This window comes from Phaethon lepturus, unplaced genomic scaffold (genome assembly GCF_000687285.1).
Source record: "Phaethon lepturus isolate BGI_N335 unplaced genomic scaffold, ASM68728v1 scaffold9634, whole genome shotgun sequence".
In the NCBI taxonomy this organism is placed as follows: domain Eukaryota; kingdom Metazoa; phylum Chordata; class Aves; order Phaethontiformes; family Phaethontidae; genus Phaethon; species Phaethon lepturus.
In genome coordinates, this window is record NW_010535445.1 from 24,262 (window position 1) to 31,610 (window position 7,349).

Consider the following 7,349-nt stretch of genomic DNA (forward strand, 5'->3'; position numbering starts at 1 on the left):
GCTGAGCAACAGCGATGTCCTCAACACAACAGCAAGAACCAACGCTGACATCCACCCCACTGAAGACACCGGCACACCAGCCATGACCCTGTACACCCACACAAGACTATTAAAATTGGTATTTTACCTCCCAGATTATACGTTGGCTAGCAGTAACCAACGTAGCTGCATTCCTTACTCGGCAGGCATAACCACAACTCTCAGGGCAGCTCCAAAATTCAGAAAACTCCACTCATCCACAGAAAGATTATGAAGCTCATTCTTGCGCTCAGCCTCCTTTATGTTAGAAGTATCAGCTCGTAATTAATACATTACAACTAATTAATATCACTAATTAATGAATTGGAGCAAAGGCAGGGAGCTAGGAGAATGCTGGTTTTGATAGCTATGAAATGCACTAAACAAGAGCCATCTGGGAAATGATTCCTCTCTTCGGGAGTTTTTACTAGTTTGATTTTTCAATCAAAAAAGCTCCTGTGAATATTTAAAGAAAAAATTATTATAAGAATAGAGTGAAAAAAACACTGCCCAGTGCCCCCAGTATCACCCATCCTTCCCCCAGGGTGATGCTCTCAGGCTTTACCAGACACATGGGGGTCCAAGTGGGAGAGGGATGGCACGTTGCTTCAATTACTGCTCACACCTCTCTAAAATCAACCGACCACAAGACATAAAACCCCTGGAGAGCAGGTCCTGTCGGTGCTCATGGGGATGGTTTGCTTGGAAAGGGCCACGCTGGAGTGGGTGTCCATGCACTGGCACGATGCTGAGCTGGGGAAGGAAACCCTGGGAAACATCCCCCAGTGTCCTCCCCCTGGCCACGAGGCCAGAGGTAACCTCATTTTCCTCCTTCATGGCCAGGGCAGCTTTGGTTGCCTCCCTCTGATGCTAATTTGGGGATGCCGGTCACCCAGTCAATAGTCAGCAGTGATACTGTGGCTGGAAGCACACCCAGACCCCAGACTTGAGGTGGGCTGGGGCTGGGCAGGGGAGAGTGTCTGTATGTTCTGTTACACAGTAATAACAGCTGGTCAGCATAATAAATTAGCGCTTAATTAACAGAAGTGTCAGCTGCAAAACTGAGTTAATGGCATAGAAAAAAAGAAGGCAAAGAGCTGCTGCTGTGAAATAGGGAAGTTGCTTTAGAAGCTGCCGCATCAAGGACATGTCTTGGAAGTGGAAGGTTTAAGAAAGGAACAAAAGTGCTTTTGTGGGGGGAAACTTCCCCAGCTCTTAACCCAAGGTCAGGATTTGTTTCCCGGGCAGGCATTAGCCCGCAGCGTTGGTGGGTGATTCAAGCCCAAACTCTCCCTATCAGGCAGAAGAAGGGGCTGTAGTGTCTTGAAGTTGCATGCGAAAGTAGAAGGTAAGCATTTGGGATGCAGATAACACAATCAGGACAAATATTTATTGGGTCAGTCGTTGCTGGTGAGAATGAGAAGCTATAAAGTGGAGATTAACAAGGAATAATGCTGCCACAATGGGAAACTGCACTAATGACTTAACAGCTCTTTGCACCTCTCCATAAAAACCTCCTAAGGGAAATCTCTTATTCAATGCCAAGGAAACAGTGGTGTAAATCTGCTCTCTGCTACATCTGCCCCGCCTTGCACTCGCAGCAGCTGCCAGACCAGCTCCCTCCTTGGCTTACGGTTCTTCTGCCCTGGCTTTGCCTCCCTTCTCCAAGCAAGTCGCCGTGAATACTCTCCCGCAGCTTCATGGCAGGTCCCAGGAGCTGCGGAGGAGCAGGACAAGGAGGAGAGATCCCCCTCTCTCCCGTGAGCTCAGGGACTGTCCCGGCAGGAATGTCGGGACTGGCAAAGGCAGCAAGGGTGACCGGCACCCTCCCACACCAGCAACAAGCCCCAGCTGGTGCTTGCCACGGGACCACGCACGCAAGGCAAACGCAGAATAAGCATCTCTGCTAGGCAGGAGACGCTAAGGACACAGTTTAAAAAAAAAAAAAAAAAGCCATTTAACTGTCTGTAATTAATATTCTGAACTACATGTAAGCCTTTAACACACAGCAGGATCACGGTGAAAGATTTATGAGATTGGTTCACCTTTGGCGAGTGCTGCCTTGGGTCATCAGCACAAACTTACCATCAAGCCCGTGTACCACTGGAGAGCTAGAGCGAGAGGGGAAGGGTAACATCTGCACAAATATGATGTGACCTACTTTTACAGTAATTTGAATGCATATCTAGGAAAAAAGCCCCACCCTCTAAAATTTTCAGGGAGAATTATAAATCAAGGCATGACAGTAAACAAGTAATTTGTGAAGTCGTACTGTCTACTCAGTACAAACAAGAGATTCATCAAATAGTAAAATACTACTTTAGAAGAAAACAAGCACAATTATTTTATAATTATGGCTGCTCTAGTCTTCGGAGGGCAGGAAACCTTCCTACCTCCATAGAATCATAATCAAGACTCATCAAAGTCCTGTAAAAGCAAATCAATATCTGCTCTTGGCAGGACGAGTTAATTAATACCAGAGTGCTCTTCTGCATGCCTTCCTGGCTGTCAGTCTGAAGGTGCTAAGTACAGCTCTTCCTAAATGCTCTATAAAAAAAGCACTGTGGCTATGGGTGGCAAAGGATGCCGCGTCCCTGCATGTCTGGATGTACGGGTACCGCAGGCTGCGCTCCTCTGCATAGAGGACACAGACATCCAGGCATTTAAAACCAGTGAAATGCAATCGACTCCACGCTTCTCCGGATCCTTACCTCTATCAAACAAAAGGCCTGGGGGAGATGACTCAGGCAGCACCAGGCAGCTAATTTGCTGGTTTATCTATCACCATATATTCGGGGAAATCAAAGTCACATCCTTTTCACCACTACCGTACTCACGGAGCCGGAGCCCGGCTACATGTGGTGATCTAAGGTGCTGTGGCATCCCACAGGAGCTGGTTGGTATCAGATAACTGACTCTACTGCCAGCAGCGGTGGGTTAAGACTCTGCCAGAGATTTTGGAGATGCCGCTTCGAATACTGGCAGAGCGCAAGCTTTCATCTTTCCATGGCAGATCCACTGGAGCTCCGTGCCATTTACTGCATGCTTCTTCCTTCTTTTTTTTTTTTTTTTTAATTTTTTGTGAGACCTTTAAAACAGAGGTCTTGTCTGCCCTCTGTGATTAGCAAAGGTCTCGCAGCCTTCCTGAAAGAGCAGGGAAAATTACAGCCAAGAACATGTCAGCAGTTAGATGCCCAGAGCAGGAAGGAGTGAGATGCACTCAGCAGATTGCTTTGAAGCAAAAGCTCAGTAAAACATTATTAAACTTATTTTTAGGCTCATTTCCTAAAGAAATCAGCCTCATGAACACACTGTCCACCTCATAATTTTTAAAATTGGTTCCTTTACCTGAGACTCTGCTGTCAAGTCTGGGTGGAAGATAAATAAGCGTTTGAGAAGGGTTGTAGGGGAAAACACCTGGCTGGTGATGGAGAGCAGGCATTACCGGGCGCCGCAGCCAGCCCGACGGCACGTGCCCGTCCCCGTCACCCATGCTCGAGATGAGATGGAGACGCATGGTGGTTTTCAGCATCGAAAGCTGCCAGATGCAGCAGGGGCAGAACACAAAAAACCCCCACTCAATGGCTTTGCTGAACAGCAGCATCCACACGTCCCAAGAGTGCCAGTGACGTTTTACAGACCTCCTGCCACGAGGAGCTGATACGTCATTTCAAGTCAGGCAGAAAAATGGGACAAAGATGCAAAATGCCAGAAGACTGGGAAAAGCCGGTTCTCCCAAGCGCCACTGTTGATGTACTTTTGTTGTTGTTTAATGGTTTTCTTGGATCAAGCAATGGGGAAGGTCCAAGCACACAGAGAGAACTGGCTGCTCCCTGTCTGCAGGAAAAGGTATCAAATACGGAGGAGCAGCTCAGCAACAGAAATACGCAGGCTAGGAGAGTACATACGCAGGAGAAACGGGTGAGGAAGCAGGCTGCAGGATAACGGGGGTGCAAAAACAGAGATGCCTGTCAGGACAGTGCCTGCTGAAGCAGGGACCGAACCGTAGATGCCAGCATTTGGCTGGGAAAAGCAGCTTCTCTTTGCCTATTAGCACAGACTTCACCTGTGTCAGTGTTCTACTAAGAGGACGGGGAGAGATTGCAGGCTATTACGTTTCCACAGGGCTAAGTGGTATTAAAATCCATTGCTGGAGCTCAGGTAAGTGGCTGGTTAAATACGCTACCCTGCCCGACGCTGCTGGGTCCATTAGCCAGTGCTACCATCGGCAGAAAGCGGAGGGGAGAGCGATCCATACGGATGCTGTTGTTTACAAGCTGGCTCTTCTTTCAGTGCAGTTGGTCTTTGAGCAGCTCAGCAATGGTGCCACATCTCTGCCCCAGCAGCCGCCGGGGCAAAGCGGACGGAGAGGCTCCCTGCAAGGAGGCTTTGCCATTTAAACTCTGCTATCCCTCTCCTACGTACCGATTCCTTTAGGGAGCAGACAAGGACAGGCACTTTGCATGCTCAGAGCCTGGTTTCAGATCATTTTATCCCCTTCCCCTCCATTCCCTGGGGTTTGTTCTGGTCTGGGATTTAAGTAAAAGATAAAAAAATAAACACAACTCCTGCAAAACCCTTCAGGAACAGCGAGGGCAGCCAGCCACCGTGAACACCCGGGCACATGCACGTCCACGGCTTTTCTGCTCTTCAAAGCGGCTTTGCTACACAGCCAGCCGGGCTCCCCGCTGCCTTTGGCTGAGGCAGCAGCGGACATCACCACCCCGTTTAGCAGCTCTTAGGGACTTTGCTTCGAACGCTGCTTTGGCAGATCTGGCTGAGCAGCTCACATCATCCAAGAGAGAGAAACCTAAATCGCTTGGGCACAGTTTGGTCACCAACAGCTGAGCATGCCGGTGCAGAGCTGGCTGACCCAATTGCTATTGTGTGCTGGTTTCTGTCCCAAAAAAACCTCCATGCACCCCACACCCAGCCAGGGGGTCTGGATACACCCCCCCCCCCCCCCCTTGGGGGGGGCGGTCTGGATACCCCCCCCCCCACCCCTCTGGGGTGGGCAGAGGGGGTCTCCCTGCAGGTACCCGCACCAGGCAGCTCGGATAAACCATGCTGTAGGCTCAGGGCTTGTTTCAGAACATGCTTTGTGCATCCATGGCTCCGTGGTGCCCAGGAGCCAGCAGCAGCAGGAAAGTTGCCCCTGTGCTGCTCCGGTCTGGTGAACAGACACCTCCAGCCTCTTCCAGGTCAATGCATACAGAGGTGCCTGTTCATTTTCAAACACAAGTGTTGCATGAGTCTACAGAGCAAAGGTGACATTTTTTGCTTTTGGGGCATCCTCCTTGTCACTCCTTTAGAGGGACAACAGTTAGAGCAAGCTGAAGAAGCAGAAAGGCAGAGGGCAAGCACGCTTTCAGCGACGGCAGGTAACCAGAGCAGCGGGCCTCAGCTTGGTCCTGGGCAGCCCCAGGGCAGGATGAGCCGTGAGGACGAGCAGGGGAAGGACCGCTGCTCCCCTCAGGGCCCATGCAGGCTCCTTGCAAGCTTGCTAGTCAAGCAGACTTCCAAGCAGGCCATCACGTCTCAGGGACCAGCTTAGTGTCCCATGCCGAGACCCCCCAACAGACCAGCACCCCACAAAACTGCATTTGCACTGGAGGAAACAATCTGCTTTTTTAAGATGCAAGTTCTTGGCCTTAGTGTACCAAGCTGCCTTGAATACAAAGACCAGGCTTTGCATTCTTGCTACTTCTGGCAAAGTATTTCTCTTAACAGTCAAAACATTCCTCCGAGCACCTTCCCTTCCTCCGTAGCCAGCGCTCCTATCACTCTGCCGAAGGAGGCTCTGAGGATGGGAAATGCCGCAGACATTCATCTTCTGCAAGTCTCATCTTTCCTGTGGATTTGGCAATTATTGCAAACAACACAGGACGAGCTCAATAGTAGGTGAGTGAAAAATTGGATCTGACAGCCCTAATTGAGCCTGAAGTCCCATTTACTGAAAATGATCTGGCGTAATTAAAAATTCACAACTGGAGACCAGTTGTGGTGAACACTATACATTATGGGTTCTCTGAATTACTCCAGGAAACATACACTCTCCAGGCTTTGGACTGGCAGCCAAAACAGCTCGAGCCACATTGACGGAGTCATCTGAGAGGAGTAACTCTGGATTCGGGGACGGAGGGAGATGGCCCCGCGCACGCAGCAGCCACCAGCCGTCACGGCAAGAGGGTGGCTGTGCCGAACTCGCACAAAGCACAAGTTTCCAAATATTCCCTTCTGCTTCTAAAATTTCTTTTGGTGCAGCTTGTTGCTGTCCCTGCCTTGGGGATACTTCCTTCACTACCACATTAAGGCAGTAACAGGACAGCTGTTGTTTTTCTATTACATTTCAAGTCTTTTTTGTTATCTCAGTGCAGAGACAAAGGGACAAACTTTCTTGCAAACGCTAGCGGGAGCGGCTCCGCAAGCACAAGGTCTCTCTGAAACCTCTGCGCCATGCCGTGCCCGCCGCTAACGCGCGACGTCCCCGGTGCCCTAAGCACAGACACACGTGCAGCTCTGCAACTGCTTTCTCCTTATTAACGTAATTGGGATTTAATTCCGACACATCGTTTGCAAGCTTCACTTAGCCTGAGACAACTTAGGGGAATGCGAGTGGAAACATCTTCGCTTCTGCTTTGAACAAACTACCAAGGTATCTCCAGCAAACCGAGTATCTGAATAAACACATGCCAGGCTTCAACAGGGCAGGGTGTGGGATGTGGCACGTTAATCCAGTTGCTGTGTGTTCGCAGGGAAATAAAAGCCTCAATAAACAAAGCACGTTCTGTTCAGCACACAAACATACCAATCACAGCTAAATAACAGGCCTTGGATCATTTATAACAACACATAACTTTCCATTTATAAGTGTTTTTAGGAACAGCCCTCAAACAGGAGATTTAACTGAGCTGAGCGCTGAAGGTACTAATCAAACGCTCTGCTGCTGTATCTCACTCGATTGGCAGAACGCTCGCGGGAGAAAAAGAATAATTATTTAATCATTAGCATTTTTTAAAACCAACATATCCACAGTGGTAACATCATTGTATTTTTATCTAGACTAGTATACTGATCCTCCCATGCTACACCTAAGGCTGCAATGGATATAACGTGCCATTCAGCCCTCCCTCCTAGCAGGGTTTTATTGTGGGGTCGTTTTTTCCCCCCTCTTTCTCCCTGTCAGCTGCCGAGAACTGGCACGACAACCCAAACTTCCCAATAAATCACAGAGGCAGCGACTCATTTAAACCCTTCACTTCAGAGGAACAGCAAGGTGTCATCTTCTCAGCGGTGCCGCAGCAATCGTTAGCGATGCGACGCCGCTCTTC